The sequence below is a fragment of the Rana temporaria genome, chromosome 9 (genome assembly GCF_905171775.1).
Source record: "Rana temporaria chromosome 9, aRanTem1.1, whole genome shotgun sequence".
In the NCBI taxonomy this organism is placed as follows: Eukaryota; Metazoa; Chordata; class Amphibia; order Anura; family Ranidae; genus Rana; species Rana temporaria.
This window is the reverse complement of record NC_053497.1, coordinates 71,457,636-71,479,622: the sequence shown is the minus strand read 5'-3', so window position 1 is coordinate 71,479,622 and position 21,987 is coordinate 71,457,636. Positions and strand designations below refer to the sequence as shown.

Here is a 21,987-nt window from a genome sequence, read left to right as displayed (position 1 = left end):
AGTGGTTGCATATTATTTTGAAACCTCTAAGATGAATCTGTATGCATCATTATTTATAGTTATTGTTTCCGACATATCTATGGGTTGATGGTGGCTAATCATGTAACCGTGCATGCATGATCCAGTTCCTAAAATATTATTGTACAGTATATGCATTTTTTTTAAGTAGTCTTTATTTTGATTTTTACAAGCTTACAAAGAACAGAAAACAGAAAGCCCAAACTGGCACGAGGGCAAAAATTACAGACTGGGAATTGGCAATCAAAGCGTATTGGCACAACCAACAACAAATATACATATTGATATACATTCATTTACCTGTTTATTACCAATCAAGAGCTATGATTCCAGTTGTAAAACTTGTTTAGGAGGACCAGGATGGACCAGGGTAGGTGAAGGGTTGGGAGGAGGGAAAAGGGAGAGGGGGAGGATGAAAAGAAGGAAGCAGATCAAGCTAAAAAGTAATAAAGGAACAAAATAAAATAAAATAAATAAATACCAAGAGAAAAACAAAAGACATAACATGTACATGCATTTTTTCCTCAAGTGAACATGCATGTTTTGACCCATGGCCTCATACACATGACTGTTTTTCTTGACAGAATCCATCAAGAAACTTGGTGGCAGAGCTTTTTTGCCGAGGAAAATGGTCACGTGTATGTTTTTCATCAAGGAAACTGTCGAGGAACTCGACGAGAAAAAAAGAGAACAAGTTCTCTTTTTCCTCAACGGGAGTCTCAATTTCCTCGTCGTGTTCCTTGTCGAGCTGGTTTTCAATGAGAAACAAGTTTTTGTGTATGCTAAGAAACCCGCGCATGCTCAGAATAAAGTATGAGACGGGAGCGCACCTTCGTAGCGTTTGTAATGGAGATAGCACATTCGTCACGCTGTAACAGTCTGAAAAGTGCAAATCGTCTCTTACTAAACTTTAACTTAACATGCAGTAACATGAGATTAGCAAAAGCAGTCCCAAGGGTTGTGCCAGTGGAATCGAACTTCCCCTGCCATTGTATGTGTTGTACGTCACCGCATTTGAGAACGAGGAGATTTGACCGTGTGTACTCAAAGAAAGCTTGTCGAGTTCCTCGACAAGCCTAACAAGGAACTTGTCGAGGAAAACGATGTGTCTTTTCCGACGAGTTCCTCGGTCGTGTGTACGAGGCCTGAGGCCTCGTACACACGACAGAGTTTCTCGGCAGAATTCGCCGAGAAACTCGGTCAAAACCCGGATTCTGCCGAGAATCTCTGTCGTGTGTACACTTTTGGCTCGATGGAGCCGCCGAGGAACTCGACGAGAAAATAGAGAACATGTTCTCTATTTTCTCGTTGTCCTCGTTCTTCTATGGGAGAAGCTGGCCCGCCGAGCTCCTCGGCGGCTTCATCCCAAAACTCGACGAGGAACTCGACGTGCCAAGCACGTCGAGTTCCTCTGTCGTGTGTACGGGGCCTGAGTCTTATATCAAGGGGGAAAAAAAACATAGGTATCATCCAGGGAAATCTGTCTTGTTTTTGATCACTTTGTCCTGAAAGTGCTTGGCCATGTGCAGCTGTGAGATACTGGGGAGTGCACACATGCTGAATTCATCCTCCACCCCACTAAAATACTCTGCTGAAAGGGATGCAGTGGTTTCAAATTATTATTGAACCTTTTATATTATTTTGGAACCTTAATGCCACGTACACACGGACCGATGGATTTTTTCATCAGATATCCGATGAAGCTGACTTTCATCAGTCTTGCCTACACACCATCAGTTAAAAATCAGTTTGTGTCAGAACGCGTAAAACACTACGATGTGCTGAGAAAAAATTAAGTTCAATGCTTCCGAGCATGCGTCGACTTGATTCTGAGCATGCATGGATTTTTAACCAATGGACTTGCCCACAGACGATAGTTTTTTTCCTATTGTTTTTTTTTACCATCAGATAATTTTAAAACAGGTTCTAAATTTTTTCACAGATGGGAAAAAAAAACGATGGGGCCCACAAACGATCGATTCGTCAGATGAAAACGGTCCATCGGACCGTTTTCATTAGACAAACCGATCGTGTGTACGCAGCATAACAGTGTAATTCACATGGATTAGTATTTATAGAGCTAACTTAGGAACCCCACAACACAAGTATTCATTAAAGGTATTATTTTTATTAATATATATCTACTCCATAGCTCTCCAAGTCTTAAATAGAGGGCTAGGGTCCCACAGCAAAATCTCTACATACTACATTTTAAAATAAAACTCCTTGATTAGAAGACTACTAGTGCAGTAGTAGTTTAGTATATCTATAAATTTGATATAGGCATATGTGTTTTTTATTCTCTGACCAACCTTTTGCGGGGCGTAGCTTAAAGCTGACCCTCTGATATGCCAGTAAGAGAAAACATTTTTTTTTAATTACTAAAACTTTAAACCACATATGAAATGCATGGATGAATTTAACCCATTAGTTAACAAATTGATTTAGAATTTACATATTATATCGTTTTTTGCACAGCAAATATAGATACGCGCATTATTTGCTGTGCCAGGAGAGCTTTTGGTCTAGTGGCCTTACAACAGTAATACAAGTCACAATGAATTATTTTATATCACAACTTTTGAGGTATAAATACATACGAATAGGGAAGATGTGTTTATGCTTAAGTACAAAAAAAAGAAAAAAAAGACTTGTTTTGATTTTGGGGTCAAAATAGTGAAAAAGTGACTAGCACAGTTGATTTGCCTGTCTTGGGTCCTTTTCATCAGGGAATTATCTATGTTTTCTTCTAAAACCAAAATTATAAATACTTACCAGTTTCTGATCAAGCAAACCAAAGTGCATACTGTTATGCTTTTATGATGGTGGAAGAAACTTTAGATACTAAATATCCCACAACATCACCTGAATGTCAATATACTCTTTAATGAGGACAAGGTAAGATGTATGTGTGTATATATATATATATATATATATATATATATATATATATACACAGTATATATATATATATATATATATATATATATATATATATATATATATATATATATATGAAGTAAATAAGAATTATTTTATTAGAAGCTAATCAACTGATTAGTGTGCTTTAGGTTTAATTGAAAAGCTCCTAGCCCCCTAAGGGAAACCCAAATAATTTAGGAAGACTCTTCTATCACAGGGTAATGCTATAAGGGCTATAGAGCAATAGTTATCGATACTTAGTTAACCAACACACAAATTTATTTTGTAGAAAAGGTCATTAAAAAAAGATGCATTGACATCTGTTACACTAGCTCCCTCTCTTTTTCTGCAGAAATAAAGTGGTTAAAGTATATTTTTCTTTCACAACAAAAATGGTTTGCTGCTAATGTAATAGTACCATGGATTTGACGAAAATACACAGTGTTCTCAATCCCATCCTCTCAGTAATAACTGCCAAGTCAAGTGCAAGTACACACCACAATACTCAGCTATCAGCATGCTCACTGTCAACAAATTTATTTTATGTGATTGGTGAAGGGGAAGGAGGTAGAATTGTTCCTTGTTTCACAGTGCTTAAGAATACTTCTACCAAAGTATAAGTCACATAAAACAACGCAGAAAAAAAAACAGTGCTGTAAGTGAAATAACTGTTACAAACTTTCAGTATACATATTAATAGATGCTTTTATGCTTTCCAGAGCAACAACTATAGACCACTGATAAAGTTTCAATTTAAAGATTTATTAATTGAAAAACATTATTCACATAAATTATATTTTAGCTACTCTGAACCCAGTATAATAAAATACCAGTATGACCTTGCAGAAGGGTAATACAATTTGCCCAAATATATTTAATACATTACAAGAATCATATTAAATGGATATTTAGGATAGGTTAAATGCCAATCTATTGTTTTGATTTCTTGGGATCCTTGCAGGGGCCAATCCGTCCACTTATTGATATAGTGTGCTAACCAAAAGCTATTTATAGATCACCCTTAACACTACTTGGTCATTTGCTTTTCCTGAATCCTCATTTCTCTCAGTAAGACCACTTTTATGTTCTGTTTATACATGTTGTAAGGTAAAATGGTAGACCAAAGTCTCAGAAAATAGTAAAATGGAGCATAAAATGAACTTTGGCATTTTTGTTCATATACAGAGCCCAGCCTCAGCAGATATCCCCTGATTGAGGATTATATGGGGAATAATCAATCAAATGGCCTGATTACTGACCTTTTCAGCCAATCACTACTGTCTTCCTCCAGCAAAACCAAGCAGCAGAGGGGTCCAACAGTGTTGCATTTCCCTACTCTAAAGTTCTAAACTTGCTTATTGGTCCAATCTGAGCATGAATTTTTGTGGAAAGACCTATGCCATTAACAGTTTTCCCATGCTTGTCTCATCAACATATAATATCTGTAGATAACTTTATACTAACAGAGATTTGATGCTTTTAATCAAGTTCTGCACCAAGGACTTGCATTGAAAGACAGATGCAGTCAAAGCATATGTACAGTTAAATTTATTTTTTGTTTGGATAGAGTAGGGAAGTGTTAAAAGCCCTGTTAGTTTTTAATTTTTTATTTTTTTTGCATTCTGTGTCCCAGAAATGCATCAGGAAGTAAGAGGATATTTCTACAAAGTGATGGGAAAAAGGATTCCCAAAAAAAATAAAAATAAATCCTCACCTTTTATTCTAACAACAACTGAAATATAGTGGGTTTCCGATAATTCACTGTTCCAACTGCAAAGGTAACCAGAACAAATACAGAGGGTATATAGGTCTCTACCTATCAGGAACACATACAACAATAAGGCCTCGTACACACGACTTGCTGGGGGGTTTTTTTTGCCGAGGAAACTGGTCGTGTGTACACTTTTCCACAAGGAAACTGTTGAGGATCTCGTCGAGCCAAAAAGAGAGCATGTTCTCTATTTCCTTGACGGCAATGGAGAAATTTGGCTCGCCGAGATCCATGACAGCCTAACAAGGAACTCGACGAGCAAAACAATGTGTTTCGCCCGTCGAGTTCCTCGGCCGTGTGTATGAGGCTTCACTACTTGACAAGGGTTCTTTCCCTCCCCTACTCTATCCACAATTTTTTTTTAAGTAGTAGCAATACATATACTTTAGGATTAGCCATTTAACAGAATGCAGAGATTGCATATGTAACAAGAAAAAATGTCTGCCTCCATGTAAATATATGATTACATGCTTAACACAAAACCAGAATCTTAAGAGACATTCAAAGGTAAGACTATTTTGATGAGGCTTATAGCATTCAGATACACATCTAGTCCAGTTATAAAGATTCATGCTTTTGAAGTCCACCCCCCGCATTGAATGCACCTCTGACACAGGCAGTGTGTGTAGAGATAGGAGGAGACTGGCAGAGAACAGAGAATCTTTACAGTGGTGGATCTTCGGATCTTCAGAGAGTTGGAATGGAGATTACATTTTTTTTATAATAGTAGTCAAATCACTATCCAGGTAAAACTAAATTCATTTGGCAGCAGTGCTTGCTAAATATATATATATATATATATATATATATATATATATATATATTTGGTTTGAGATGTTACAAATTAGATTTATCAACAGTTTACATGACAACGCTTCAGATACAAAATGAATGTATTTCAGGTTAACATCTGTTCTGTTAAGTAATTGCATGTGAACTATTTAGTTACATAGTGAGATTGAAAAAAAAACACAAGTCCATTCACTTAAACCAGTAGAAAAATAAATGAATTCTCAAATAAATTGAACATGTGCATATTCAGAACCCTAACCCTGTCCCACAGATGATCCAGAAGAAAGAAAAAATATTTATGCACAGGTTATGGCCTGTAGGCTAAGCATCTTAAAATCAAAAGCTTTGCTGCAAACACAACAAAAATGTTGGAAAAATGTTTTGTATGTTTTGGCTGGTTGCACATGCAAAACAACGTGAAAGATGACATATAACCTTTCCCCTTACAGATGGATCTCAGTGCTAGAAGTCACACTGAGATTTGTGATTGAAAATGTTTAGGCTGCACTTAGCATGGTAGTCTGTAGTCCTGAAACAGCATGGACCACAGGAGTTTAAGTAAGATGCTTGACTTTTCATTACATTCTGGCCAACGAGAAGGTAAAATATATAGGCACACAGAAATATACAGTATGTATATAGAAGACGATCATATCTAAAAATATTTCTGATGCCAATCTGTCTGATCCAAACCTGATGTATGCTTTGAGAAACGTGTTAAAGGCTACATGGAAAAAGCTTGCATAATGAAAATGAAACCTAAAAAATAATATGGTTTTCCAGTAGAGTACAGGGAATGAGAGGAGAAGATACTTACTACAGTCAACTGTCATATGGTAACATTTACTTTATATATCTGTATGAGATAAACATATTTGTTACCAAAACTAAATACAAAGAATAGCAATTTGGCATTAATGTAACAACTAATGGAAATTAAAAGTAGGCGATGATATTCTATTAAGGAGATAATGGGGTTGATTTACTAAAACTGGAGAGTGGCAAATCTGTTGCAGCTGTGCATGGTAGCCAATCAGCTTCCTACTTCAGCTTGTTGAGTTAAAGTGGAGTTTCCATCCCAAATTTTTTTTTTCATTATTGTGCTCATTAGACCTAAAAAAGGAAAACAAATAATAATAATTTTTTTACTCACCTGGAAATGCCTGTTGCTATGCGGTCCCACGAAATCTACTTTCGGAATCACCTAGGATTCTGAGATCCTCTCCCTAGGCTCCTCAGCACGCTAATGCTCCTGGGAAATTTGTGTCATAATTTCCCAGGATGCAGTGCGCTACCCTATTAGAACTCCCATCCAAGACTTCCAGGAAGTAAGTGCTTGTGGGCTTCACAATGCCCACAAGCATAAATGACAACGGTGCGGACATAGTTTTATAAACTATCTTTTTTGAATAACAATGCAGAGCAGCGGCGGATTGTAAAATAGTAAGTGACCGGATTTATATTATAAAAACGCATGATGAAAGGACATACATTTAAAAAATGCTAATTGTGGTTGGAACCCTGCTTTAAGCTTTGACAAAAAAAAAAAAACTAGAAGCTGATTGGCTTCTATGCAGAGCTGCACCACATTAAACACTGTCCAATTTTAGCAAATCAACTTCAATGTATGGCTCCTCAATGTAAGAACAGTAAAAATAACGTTTATTTTTAAAAAATATCAGGTTTTAATCACTTAAGACCCAGACCTTTATGCAGGTAAAGGACCTGGCCAGTTTTTGCGATTCGGCACTGCGTCGCTTTAACTGACAATTGCATGGTCGTACGATGTGGCACCCAAACAAAATTGGTGTCCTTTTTTTTCCCCACAAATAGAGCTTTCTTTTGGTGGTATTTGATCACCTCTGCGGTTTTAATTTGTTGCGCTATAAACAAAAATAGAACTTTTTGCTATAATAAATATCCCCAAAAAAGATATAAAAAAAACATAATTGTTTCTCAGTTTTGGCCGATACGTATTCTTCTACATATTTTTGGTAAAAAAAAAAACACAATAAGCGTTTATCAATTGGTTTGCGCACAATTTATAGCGTTTACAAAATATGGGATAGTTTTATGGCATTTTTATTAATATTTTTTTTTTACTACTAATGGCGGCGATCAGCAATTTTTTTCATGACTGCGACATTATGGCAGACACATCGGATAATTTTGACACATTTTTGGGACCATTGTCACTTTCACAGCGAAAAGTGCTATAAAAATGCACTGATTACTGTGAAAATGCCAATTGCAGTTTAGGAGTTAACCACTAGGGGGTGCTGAAGGGGTTAAATGTGACCTCATGTGTGTTTCTAACTGTAGGGGGGGTGGGGCTGGACGTGTGACATCAGTGATCGTCGTTCCCTATATCAGGGAACAGACGATCACTGACATTGCCACAGTGAAGAACGGGGAAGGTGTGTTTACACTCACCTCTTCCCGTTTTTTAGCTCCTGTGACCGATCGCGGGACACTGGCGGCGATCGGGTCCGTTCACAGATCTTCGGACCGGGTCGCATTCTGCCAGCGTATATCGGCGTTAGGCAGTCCTTAAGTGGTCAACAGTGTTTGTGCTATCAAAGCTGCAGTTGAAACTGCTAATTTTCCTTATTTCCCCATCAATAACATGCTAATTATACTTAAAACCTTTCTGTTTTTATACCTTTTATAGACCAATTGACATAATCTCTGTGCTTGTCTAAACAATGCAGGAAGATCATGGCTGGTGGGAGGAGCCAGCAGGGTGCTGTACATAGTTTTCTGAAAAAATCACAGTGCTTCTCCCAAAAGCCTTAAAGTGTAACTCTACATTTGTTGAGATAAAAACATTCTCCCCTGGGTGATCTATGTGCACTGCAAGGATTATGACAACCTTTTTTGCAGTGTCCTACCTTTTGTTATTCTGAATAAATCCATGGTTGTTTGTGGGTTGGAATAATGGGAGTGGTTTCATAATTACCAGTCAGCTAAGGTAGCTGCAGAGCACTAATGAGGAAAGCTGCTGGGCGTACGTCCCTTTAGATGTATTACTATTGGAAATATCTCACCAAAAATTATATTTTTGTTGCAGAGGATGCCTGAAATCTGAGGCAAGACTTCTGGGAAAATTGATGAATCAATCACACAAGCAGGAAATTATGTTTCTGGGGAGTGGTCAGTACACACTGTGTACAGAACAAACTCAATGTAGCATTATTGCATTGCATTTATAGAAAACTACAGCAGCTGAAGATTGAAAAGGAAAGGTAATTGTTAATAACGTCAGTTGCAAAATGACCTGTATCGCAATTGTACACACGATATTATTTTTTCTTTATTTGCTATTTTTTTCCCCCAGAAAAGTGGAGTTACCCTTTAAGCCTGATGCAAGTAGTGTGTTGGCTCCTGCAAGGAGTTATGTAAATGTCAAAATGCCTTAACCTCCCTGGCGGTATGATTCTTTCAGATTTTTGGTGCTGAAAGCGGTACAATTGTTTTGCATGAAAATTTGGCGTTTCATATTGTAGGCCTGTAAATCTTAGGAATAACTCACTTAAATCTGTCCAAACAAGAGTCTAGTAGACATCCCAGATATGGTAAAGTTTGAAACACAAAATCATAAATTATAATATAATAAATAACTATAAATAATTATAACAAATAATAATGATAAAAATTATTACTTTCAGTGTTTGATGACGAATTTCCCCACAAATCACTATCACTCAATTCTGCAAGTGATTCTAATTTATTATCGCTTCTTTTTGGTTGCTATGGACAATCTACAGTTTCCAAGCAGAAAGAACAGTCTTTATTATATAAAAGTGCATGCAGGTCACTGGGCAGACCACTAGGGACAAAGGGGTGTATATTTATTTTATACAGTACTCTATAAGATTACAGTATACCGATCTCCGTCCCGTGTGTTGTAACGTCGCAGGGAACAGAGCTTGATGGCACACGGGCACTGTGTGACTCGAGCGAGGAGACAGCTCGATCACACAGCGGGAAGACATCACAGGATCCAGGGGACAAGGTAAGTAAATTCTGCCTGGATACTGCGATGCGATGCCGAGTCAGGCTCGGGGATACCGATAATGGTACTGAATGGTACTGGATTTCCACCCCAAGCTAGACTCGGGATTACCGCCAGGGAGGTAAGAGGGTGAATGTCAGTTGAAAGAAGTGGGCATTACTAGGCAGGCTTTATTTGCATTCATACTACCCTAGGTAAAGCCAGCATGTGATGACGAACCACCATGATTGAAAGGACCAATATCCAAAAAATGAAAGTGGGAGGCAAGAGAGGAGGAGGGGAGGAAATAGCTAGATGATGTTGAATGTCCTCCAGCCAAGAAATGAGGCAGGCCCTATCTGATTTATCTCAGCTTCTAATGTACACTGTGTACATTCTGCAGTGAAATCAGAAAAGCAATTTCAGTGAAGGAGAAGAGCCTGTACAACTGTCCAAGAATGATTGTAAGGCCGGAGTTCAGATTTAAATTAATTTGAGAAAGGCTTGAGATAGCAGGCTAATATGCTGATGATGTAATTAGTAGTGGAAAGCCACTGTTCACCTTAAATTAGAATTTATGAAATATCTATGGGGACCTTGGTGTGGGAGGATCCAAAATGGATCAAAATCCATCTATATTTTTTAATCCGGTGTGCTTAAAAAGTTTGGCGAATGGTCTAATATCTCAACGGCAACATGGACTAGGTGTGCATGCACATGGCTATCCAGAGACATGTTGAGAAGTGCCACCTGGTGTTGAGTACACATTACCGTTAAGGTTAACCTGCTGTTGGTAGTCAAACATAGTCAATGTGAGAGGTAGGGTCACAGTATGGAGCAACGAGTGAACATCAAGTTTTGCTACAAATTGGAGAAAACGGTTACAGAGAAGCATGAAATGTTGGTGCAAGTGTACGGGACAGAACTCGTGAGCAGAAAATGTGTTTATGAAAATGGTTCAAATGAGAATGAGCCACGTTCGGGTGGGTTGTCGACAAGCAGAACCCCAGACACGATCGAGACATGATCGAGCGAGTTTCTGCACAAGCTGACAGACAATCAGAAAGCATAACGGATGGAAACCTCTGGAGATTTCATTACAATATGTGACCAGAATCCATCCTTTCTGCGGAACATCATCACAGGGGATGAGACCTGGTGCTACCAGTTCGATCCAAGTGGCAAGCGATGGAATGGCGTTCACCGTCTTCTCCATGACCCAAAAAGAGTCGCCTGCAAAAGTCCAAGGTGAAAACCATGTTGAATTTCCTTCTTTCTTTTGTGGACATGGCAGCAATCCAAGAATGTATGACAGCAGTTCTGCAATCGATTCCCAAAGAGGCCTTTGCTGTCAGTTTTCAGAAGCTTTATAAACATTGCCAAACATGTGTTGTGAAGGATGGTGATTATTTTGAAGGCCAATAAAGGTAATTTGTATCTTCTGTTTTATTTATTTTCCAATACCATTCACCAAACTTTTTAGACACACCTCGTATCTTTTTAGACACACCTCGTATGATCAACTTGGCTTAGCAATAATTTCATGTGAGATATTTAAATAACCAGTGGTCCTCTCTATTTCTATACTTATCTATTTACTTTTTATTTAGTCAAAGATTCAACAGAGAGAGTGTCAGAATGGATGCATTATTGTCAACCTTTATTGAAAACTAGGTACCTCCAAACTGAAGGTGCATTCTAAAAAAAAAAAAAATCTGCACTTCTAAAGCCTGGCCACACATACTTCTGCCCAAATCCAGCCTGTGAATTTATCCCTGACTATCGCTAACAGCAGATTTTGCATACATATAGAGAAGGGACTGCTACCTATTAGGTATACATGGATCAAAATGTGGCTGGTTTAGCAGGTACCAGATGAATTTTGATCCATGTATGGGCAGGTTGGTTGTATAGAAGTCTATCTACTAATCGACTTCTGTACAACCAGCCCATTGGGTTTTTTCCAAATGATCAGTAGGCTATATTCAGCAGCACTACTCAATGTATTTTGATAGCTCAGCAGGAGTGATTCCTCCATCCAACTTAAATGTGTGGATTGGGAAATCAGGTAATTTTTTTCATTCAAACCCCCCAAAAAACCTTCTCCCTGCAAGTTATGTGCATAATGTGCTAGTACGCATAGCATAATAGCACATTATGAAAGACTTACCTTAAAATTAAGCCTTGCAGTGGTGTGCTGTCACCGCTGTCAGGGCTTCCATCATCACCAAGTGCTCCTTCTGGGTTTGTGGGCTCCAGCCATTCGAATGACTGAGCTATGGTGATGTCACTCCCTTGCTTGTGCGCAGGAGTCACGGCTGTGGCACAGCTTTCTCAATAGAGGGCATGCCGCCCATTGAGAGTGCAGTGTGCATGTGCCTCTGATGTCACCAGGGGTACTAAAGTAGATATCTCCTTAACATTGCAAATTTAGGAGATATTTACTGTACCTACAGGTAAACTTTATTATAGGTTTATCTGTGGCTATAACTAACTAAAATGTATGGCCAGCTTTAGAATTTTAAATATATGAGTGTTATCTGTGTTCAATGTAAATAAATAGAGTTAACCCACACATGACTTGATTGCCATAAATTATGCTAAAATTGGTGCTATCACTTGTAAATAACAAAGCACGCATGTAGTCACCTTAAAGCTCTAAATTAAACCAGTTTTCTGGTAAAAAAAAATGATTTTATTTAGGGCCTCAAAGTGACAGTACTACCTACTAGAGATATTTTTCCACAACCATCAATCCAATTCAGACATGCATTTAAAGCGGGGGTTCACCCAAAAAAAATTTCATTTAATTTAATTCCGATGACTGCAGGACTGGGCGTTCCTTTCCTTTCGTTGGATGATTGACGGCTTGTGAAACAGGTAACCTGTCGCACAACACACGTCACCAGATGTCGGGAAATAGCAGAGCTGCAAGTTGGGACTATACAGCGCCTGCACAGTCAGCTCTACACGGCGGGCGCACGCGCCGTATAGTGCCGACTCTTAGCTCGGGTATTTCCGGAAATCTGGTGACGCGCGTTGTTCGACAGGTCACCTGTTTCACAAGCCGTCAATTATCCAACGAAAGGATAGGAATGCCCAGTCCCGCAAGCATCGGAAGCCTGAGGCAGGGATAGGAATGCCCAGTCCCGGAGTCATCAGAACGCGGAAGCCCTGGACCAAATCAGAATATAAAGGTAAGTACGGAGAAAAAAAAAAAACTTGCCAAAAGTATATGCCCTTACTATGCTGCCTCTAGTGTTAAAAAATCGTTTTTAGGGTGAACCTTCACTTTAATGTCTGAATCTGATTGGTGGCTGTAGACAGCCATCCTCTAATTAATTAAAACTACCCAAATTTACTTTATTGTAGTGTAGAATCAAAGAGTGCTTCTTGAACAGTTATAATTTCTATATGTCCTAGGTGACATACCTAAACTAACTCACACTTGGAAGCAGGCAGCCACATCTATTAAGGCATAGTTAAACCATACAGGTTTACATGTTTAATATATACACTCAACAAACAGATTGGGAAGGAGATAGTAGAAATGATGGCACAGAAATTGTATGCATCTACAAAAGTTGTCTGAAACATTTTTTATGTTATATGCATCTTTTAAGATGAGATTTTTAAATTAATATAATTATTACGGAGAAAGATAGGTGGAAAGAGATAGATAGATAGATAGATAGATAGATAGATAGATAGATAGATAGATAGATAGATAGCATAATGTAATCACATTACATTTAGATATCACAACGATCTAAGTTATACTACATGTCCTTGAAAAAAAAAAGGCAGGAGACTTCATGCATAACATTTTTGTTAATCCTGTTGAAAACAGTTACTAAAATTTTGAGACATAAGGTTATTAAAATAAATCAAATATTAAATTCAGTGTTAACTACTAAAATATAACAAAATTGCTTTCAAATTATTAAACCAAAAACAGGTTCCTCATACAACTTAGAGTTATTGCGATTTACCAAAGGAATTGAGAATATTTACACAATACATTGTGCAACTATTCACTTTATTTGTCCAATCACATGCAGATAAAATAGATATTTGCTTTTCACATGATTAAAAATGTTAGGTAATTATTACACAATTAACTGTGTGAACATTCTCAGCTACTTTAGTAAACCAGCCTTATTGCTACAGATTTTTTAACCTAATTTTAATTATTTTGTAAAACAACAAACAACATGTCAAAATAAAAAAATTCACTCAACATAGAGAATTTCTACTTTTTAATACCTATAGCTTTTTACTCTTAATTAAATAATATTGAAAAGAATCATACGTTCACTAGTATTTACACTGATATTTTGTATATAGTAATATTTATTGTCCTCTGTTTACCATATAGATAAACATTTTTATCCTGCAATCAAAATGCGATTTAATCCTTTTTTTATATATTACTTTGCACTCTAATTTATTTTCATCAAGGTCAAAATTACAATCTTAATTTTTTTGTAAAAGTTATTTCTATAACAGTGGGATGGTTTGTTAAATTCACACAAAAAAACTAAGACTGTATAAAAAAGTTTTTTTTTTTTTTTGTTACATGTTTTGTTTTGCCACCAGTAGAAATATATTGTTTTTGTATTATTTTTTGGCTTAGAAGCATGAATCTTCTAAAAAAAGAAAATAAAGAAGACATTATGTTTGGAGAACTCCTTTAGAGCCACTGACCCTCTGTCTTCATACTTTATAAAGATACCTCATAAACATTATTGTAAAGGATTTAATTTCAATATATAGGATAACAATTAGTCATTATTTCTTTTAAGACAATAAGAAATGCTTTGTAATGAACTGTTTTTCATATCTAATTCTAAGTAATTCCTGAATTATTCCCTTATTTTTATTTTAACCCTTTATTTTCCAGCTATTACCCCCTGGAATGTGCTTTAAAAGAATCATAGCAATTATGAAAAATGCCATTTCTCTTTATGGATTACAGCTATTATAAAACCATCTGCCACTTCTTGACTACCATATGTAAAAGAGAGGTCTGTAACTATATTGTCTTCTTCTAATGTTCATGTTTAAATCAGATACACTGCTCTTGCTACAGGAAATCTCAGACAGCACTGTTAATAGGCATTTTATTACGCTATTTTCTTTTCTTTTTTTTTCAGGTGTAAATGAACACATCATTAAAAACCTAGAATCAGCAGCAAAGAGAGAGAGCATCTCACACTAAGCATAGTAAGCCCAACCTCCTGACTCACATTTTGCATATGCAATCACATCACAAGCAACACACACGCTGTGCACAATGGGACAAAAAGCAAGCAAGAGATGGAAGCTGAGAGAGGGAGAGGGGGAGAGAGAGAGAGAGAATCGACAGAGAAAGCTAGAGATGCAACCTGCAGTATGTTGATGGGGCTATCCGGGTTCAGCTACATGTCTTGGTTTGCAGCCTCTGACAATCCCACTGTAGATGAGAGGGAGATGTCCTCACCATCTCTGTTATTGTTCCCTCTCTGTAATGTGAATGTCAATTCTGTATCCAGTTCTAAAGCACCAGTGTAAATAAGGAGCTGTATTCAGCTTACACTGCACTTGGGATATGTGGATCACGCCTTTTTTTCTTTGCTGCTGCTTCATGCAAACTTTAATCCACAGGGGTCTAATCCTCGAAAAGCAGACATTTCAGACTGAAAGAGCGAAGCTCCATTAATTAGAAAGTGCGCCAGTTGTAGCCAAATGCCATTATATTAGTATGCAAAGCTCACAGTCAGTTAATCTCTACAAATCGTTTGTTTCCTTAATTGCCCTCTAAGGGCAAAAGTGAAAAACAGTAGAACAGTAATATATATATATATATATATATATATATATATATATATATATATATATATATATATATATATATTATGAGACAACTTCATAAGATCATTTTAGATTTGGTGAATCATCATGGTATTTCTTTGAAGCTTTGCTGATTATTACTTTTTGCTGTATTTATGTTTGCTTGGGTGTTCTAAATACATAGATAAAAAAATCGGACACATACAGTATAGATAGATAGATAGATAGATAGATAGATAGATAGATACTCTTGATCATGATAATACTAATATTATTGGCAACAGGACAAGCAAGAGAGAGAGAGAGAGAGACATAGATATCATATAACATATATGTAACATCTGAGATAACTACATAAAAACAACATGAATGTAGTTTTATGTTGTATATAGCACAAATGCTTCATAGTACATTAGCATATCCAAACAAACATAGTATTTAAAAAAAAAAAAAATTATGTATAAAATTAATTATTGTATCATCCATTTGACAGACCTTGTGCCACAGCCTATGCTCTGAAGAACCTCATTAAATGGTATATTGGAGCTATGGGACATCACTTAATTACAATCTGTAATAATAAACATGTTCATAAAACTCGTGTGTCATTTTCTTGATTGCTCCACAACATGTGTAATAAAGATTACTTGTGGTTTTCTCCATTGTGCATTAGAGACATTTATATTTATTACATCAGCAATTCTGAAGCACTGAGTGAAATAGTTTTAATGTTCTGATTGCTTAAAATAATACACACAGTGGGGTTGATTTACTAAAGGCAAATAGATGGTTCACTTTTCAAGGAAATTTTTCCAAAGGTTAGTCAATGTTGTGAAGCTCTGCTGACTTCCAACATTCAGTCATGTGCAAGAAAAAAATACTGGTATTTTTCTTACATATATTTTTGTGTTCTTTGTATAGTAAATGTTTACCACATTCACTCAATAAAGGGAAAATTCCCTTGCAAAGTGCTAATTCCCTTGCAAAGTGAATGCTCTTTAGTAAATTAACCCCAGTAGAACTACAAATATAATGAGTATATTAATAATAATTATACAATAACCAACATTTTTTAATATTACCCATAGGCCCATTTGCAGTATAAGAACTTCTGACAATGTTCAGGACAATGCAAGTCTGTAGATTTCAAGATGTTAGGCATGTGCAAAGAAAGGACTTCTAAAGTCAATGACAACGATTAGCTTTTAACAGGTGGGAATCTGAGGTGATAGGATTTTTTAAAGATTAAAACAGAATTCTTAAGTTAAATTAAAGAAATAATTGAAGTTAGCCTGGTATGAAGTTTTGGAATACATTTTCTCTTGACAAAAGTTTTCCTTCAGCATCAAGAAATAGCAGGACTTAATTGATTCAGCCCTGGTTCACACTGGGTACGATTTGGAACGATTTGAGATGCGATTTGACATGTCAAATCGCATCTCAAATCGGCGGCATTTGCCGGAAATTGTCGGCAATGGCACTGTCCTAATCAGTAGTTCCTGTACTACTTTTTGCGATTTCGGGCCGCGATTTACATTAAATTGCGGCCGAAATCGCGGCAAAATCGCGCATTTTACCGCGATTTTGAATTCGCAGCAGTGTGAACCTAGGCTCAAGGCTTGTGTTTTTTTTTTTACTGGGGAATGTTTACTTTTCATATTCAGAACAAAGATATTTTTTGATTTAATTACCTTAAAGCTGACCGTATATTTAAAGTGAACACTGAAAAATCGAAAAATGATTCAGTGAAGTTGATTTACTTAGGGAGTAGAGATTGTTCACTGAGCTTAGTAAAATTAAAAGTGAAGCTGTCTTAGTTTTAATTAGTTTCATGTGCAAGGAAAATTTACAATAAAAACTGAATTTTGTATAGCACATGACTGGGTAATTAAAGTGAACATAGCTATACCTTATTTACTAGGCCCAGTGAACATTCACTTTACTAACTAAACAGTCTCCACTAATTAAGTAAAAACTATAAGGCCTCGTACACACGACCGAGTTTCTTGGCAAAAACCAACAAGAAACTTGCTGGGAGATATTTTTTTGCCGAGGAAACCGGTCGTGTGTACATTTCGTCGAGGAAACTGTCGAGAAACTCGACGAGCCAAAAAGAAAGCATGTTCTCTATTTCCTTGACGGGAATGGAGAAAATTGGCTTGTCGAGTTACTCGACGGCTTCACAAGGAACTCGATGAGCAAAACGATGTGTTTCGCCCGTCGAGTTTCTCGGTCGTGTGTACGAGGCCCTTAGTGTTGCACATTAACCACTTAAGACCCGGACCAAAATGCAGGTAAAGGACAAAGCCCCTTTTTGCGATTCGGCAGTGCGTCGCTTTAACTGACAATTGCACGGTCATGCGACGTGGCTCCCAAACAAAATTGGCGTCCTTTTTTTCCCACATATAGAGATTTCTTTTGGTGGTATTTGATCACCTCTGCGTTTTTTATTTTTTGCGCTATAAACAAAAATAGAGCGACAATTTTGAAAAAAAAAACAATATTTTTTACTTTTTGCTATAATAAATATCCCCCAAAAAAGATATAAAAAAAAAAATTTTCCTCAGTTTAGGTCGATACGTATTATTCTACATATTTTTGCTAAAAAAAAAACGCAATAAGCGTTTATCGATTGGTTTGCGCAAAATGTATAGCGTTTACAAAATAGGGGATAGTTTTATTGCATTTTTATTTTTATTTTTTTACTACTAATGGCGGCGATCAGCGTTTTTTTTCGTAACTGCGACATTATGGCGGATACATCGGACAATTTAGACACATTTTTGGGACCATTGTAATTTTCACAGTAAACAATGCATTTTTATACCTCTACCCGTTCTTCAGCTCCTGTGACCAATCGCGGGACACCAGGGGCAATCGGGTCCATGGGTCCCACGGCCGCGGTCACGGAGCTTTGGACTGGGTCGCGGGTGCGCACCAGACCCACGGCTGGGCACTTAAAGTGGACGTTTAGGTGCCTGTGCCCAGCCGCGCCATTCTGCCGACGTATTTCTGCAGGAGGCGGTCCATAAGTGGTTAAGGTGTACGTTTAATAAACCGTGATAAGCGGAGATCATGATGATCACGGCTTATCTCAGAGCATTGCCGGTTTAATAAACTGAGATAAGGAGCAGAGAACATATTCTCCACTTCTCATCACAGCACGTGGCTGTTTTGTCACAAACAGCCAGTTTAATAAACCGAGATCTGAAGATCTCACAGCCCTTCCACTGAAATATCTCCCTTCCAGATTCACCAGCTCAGAGGTGGAGAATCTGGGAGAGAAGCTGGTGTGATAGGAGGAAGAAGGCTTATTTCTTCCCAATACCAGCACCAGTTGGTTAAAAATTAATGAATATATATATATATATATATTAATATATATATGTATACACACACATATTGGATTGGATTGGAATAAATACTTATAGAGCGCCGAATGCGAGTTGTGAAAATATATACTGTATTTATGTATATGTATACACACATATATACTGTATGTATACACACACACATATATACACACACACATATATACACAAACACATGAATATATATATTCATGTATTTGTGTATATATAAATATATACTGTATATATGTGTGTGTGTATATATATATATATATATATATATAAATACTGTATATATGTGTGTGTGTGTATATATATATACACACACACATGTGTATATATACAGGATATATATGTAGCGCCCCCCTTACTTTCAGTAAAGGTACTACGCTAAAGTTAGTGGGGGAATGAAAGATATCATTTGCTATCATTCTGAATTGTGTTAAAATTGGCTGTCGCCAATTCTGGATTGTCCTTTGGGTCAGTCTGTGTGTCCAGAGATATGGTCTCATCTCTGGACAGCAGATGGCGCCAGAGGGGATCCAGGCGGAGCCGCTTCTTCCCAGCAGCCAATGAGAGGAGTTGAGCCTCGCTGTGCATGCTGGGAGGGGGTGTTTCTGTGGCGGAAGCCGTTGTTCTTGGTTCTTCGCAGGTTCTTGGTTCCAGGTGCGGCATCCACCTTTAGGGTGTGCGCACATCGCGGGCCCCACCACTATGGCCTACCTGGCCTGGGGTTGTGCGTAACGCGGAGTTCCTGACTCTAGGGCCCTCATGGCCTGACAGATAACCTTAGTACTGTCAGTCGGTGACCCCAAAGAGAAAGACTGGGAAGATTTGCTCTGCTGTTCACCATTGTCAGCATTGAGCCTGTGGCAGAGGCCTCATCTGGCATCCTATTTAAATTCAGAGCCAAGTCAGTGGCAGTGACTTGTTCTCCCCAGCAACTTTAAAGTAACACTTTGGCTGCCAGGCTCGTGGCAGGAGTCTGTCCGGGGGCACTTCACCCACTCCGGCTGGAGTGGCGACAAACTGTATCTACTACTACTGAGAGCAGGACTGCTCTCTTCTCATCCAAGCCTGATACCGCAAAGTTCTTTACTTCATCAACCTTTCCTGTTCTACCTCATGTTGATGTTGGTCGTGTTGGGCCGTGAAATAAAGCATTCAGAAAACCTATGCTGCTGATTGGACATTTGTTTACTGCTCTACTCACTACTATCACCCCTAGACAGCGATAAGAGGTAACTTAATACGCCGATCCCAAATCAACCAGCGGCTCCTGAGGGGGTAGCGCTACATATATATAGTTATCACATGTCTGAAAACATGTAATTACATGTTCTTTTAAACTTTAGTTTCACTTTTTGAACTCGGCTGCACTATAATCTCACAATATCTCACGAGATTACAGGCAGCCCACCCACTTTTACTCAGATCTCAGCCGTTTTTAGAGTAAACACTTCTCTTCTGTTCTCCCTCTAAGAACTTCAGTTCTCAGTTTATTAAACCGGCTGCTGAGAAGATAATTTTCCTCTGAGAACTGCCGAGAACTGAACTGAGAAAAAACGTCTCAGTTTATTAAACGGACACCTAAACTTAATCAACTTTACACTACTTACTACTACCTTAGCAACTTTGCATTTTCCGGGGAAAAAAACATGTCGAACAAGCTTATTAGTTTTAAATAAATGTAGTGATTTGGATTAAAACAAATACTGAAATGGAAACAAATGTTAATGATAGTGGTTTAACCCACTGTGGAATTGTTTAAAAGTACCTGCTTTTCACTGTTATCCAGAAATTTGAGCTATCATAGTTGGCTTTTAAGCATGGGAATGCACGCTGCAGTGTTTAAAATGTAAAAGGTTTTCCGGCATTGTGATCATGGTGACACACTTATTTAGTAAAAAATTTGGAGTTATTTCTTTTAATCTTTCTATTATGGATTTCCATAAATTATTCTTTTGTGTCTACTTAATAAATATTCAGCAATTTCCATATTTATTTATTTATTTGCAGAGATTGCATATTTTAGATATAGTGCCTGAGAAAGGTTTCCTCGGAATACCCACCTGATCTATATACAGTAAATTAGTGTGTGTATATATAATAAATTCAGTGTATATATATATATATATATATATATATATAATAAAAAAATCAAGAGTCTTAAGTAAAAGCAGACAATGAGACAAGCACAGGTAAAGTACCCATACATTTCTCTCTCTCTCGCTCTCTCTTTCTCCCTCTGCTATGTATAAATATATATATATATATATATATATATATATATATATATATATATATATACAGTATATATATATATATATATATATATATATATATATATATATATACAGTGTATATATATATATATATATATATATATATATATATATATATATATATATATATATATATATATACAGTATATATATATATATATAGCAGAGGGAGAAAAAGAGACAGAGAAAGAGAGAAATGCATGGGTACTTTACCTGTGCTTGTCACATTGTCTGCATTTCCTTAAGACTCTTGATTTTTTTTAAATGCGCTTCTATGATATCTCTAGTGTCCTTCCTTTGTAGGAGAGATGGGTTGACTCTCCAGACCGGCCTAGCGCCAGACGTGAGTGCGTCAGACAGGGTAAGGGACACTGACGCATGGTCCGACCACGTGATAGTATTGATGTCAGTCCTGGTAACTTTAACCAGAGTGCCGTAGTCTACCAAAAAGAGGTCGATCCTAGAGTAGGATCCATGAGGCATCGAAAAGAAACTAAAGTCCTTCTCCTCAGCGTGAAAGCATCGCCAGGCGTCGAAGAGGCCGAATTGGTGCAAAGTACCTTGAAGCGATGACTCTAGCAGATGAGGCAGTAGAGTCCACTGATTTGTCAGGGACCAGGTTAAAGTCTCCGCATAGGACCAGAGCTCCCTTCTTGATGCCCTCTAGTTTCTTCAATAATTTGTTAAGAAATCTTATCTGGTGGGAGTTGGGGGTGTAGACATTAACAATTGTGTAAGTGGAAGAATTGATATCACAGATTAGTATGAGATATCTGCCGTCAATATCTTTTATTTCTTCATGAAGCTTAAATGAGACCGTGTCCCTGACGGCAGTAAGGACCCCCTTCCTTTTTGCCCCCGCACTCGCAGTAAAGACATAGGGGAATTGTCCATGAGAGCATTTAGGCAGTGCATCCGCACAGAAGTGAGTCTCCTGTGCGCATAGGATATCACATTTGTATTGCAAGGCTTCAGACCATAGCGATTTCCTTTTGGCTGGATGATTGAGTCCATTGGCATTAA

At 37.4% G+C, this 21,987-nt stretch overlaps 1 long non-coding RNA gene across 5 annotated transcripts in view; it reads left to right on the top strand.

Annotated features, from left to right (window-relative positions):
* The window catches only part of LOC120913652, a 163,665-nt gene extending 147,739 nt beyond the window's left edge, over positions 1–15,926 (top strand). For 2 of the 5 annotated variants that reach the window (XR_005743549.1, XR_005743548.1), the window contains one exon: positions 14,401–15,325. This is a non-coding gene — a long non-coding RNA (uncharacterized LOC120913652). Of the gene's footprint in view, positions 1–14,400; positions 15,326–15,822 lie in introns of those variants that run through there. The other 3 variants (XR_005743552.1, XR_005743551.1, XR_005743550.1) reach the window with 3 other exon arrangements.
* Positions 15,927–21,987: the final 6,061 nt, after the last annotated feature.